Source organism: Cyprinus carpio, chromosome B4 (genome assembly GCF_018340385.1).
Source record: "Cyprinus carpio isolate SPL01 chromosome B4, ASM1834038v1, whole genome shotgun sequence".
Lineage (NCBI taxonomy): Eukaryota > Metazoa > Chordata > Actinopteri > Cypriniformes > Cyprinidae > Cyprinus > Cyprinus carpio.
In genome coordinates, this window is record NC_056600.1 from 3384390 (window position 1) to 3384635 (window position 246).

The window sequence follows — 246 nt, forward strand, 5'->3', positions numbered from 1 at the left end:
TAACACCCCCCCCCCCAATATGTATGTATTAATTTCTTTAAAATAAAAAACCAAAAAATTAAATAAATAAAAAATACGATAAAATCATCTTTTATCGTATCATTTATTAAGAACAGGTTATTATTTATAAACACACACACTTATATCTAAACTCATTTGACCATAATGGTCTACCACCATCTAAACCAGCTCTGAGCAGTCAGAATCCATGTAAAACCAGCACTCGCCATCAGAGACTGGTTTGAG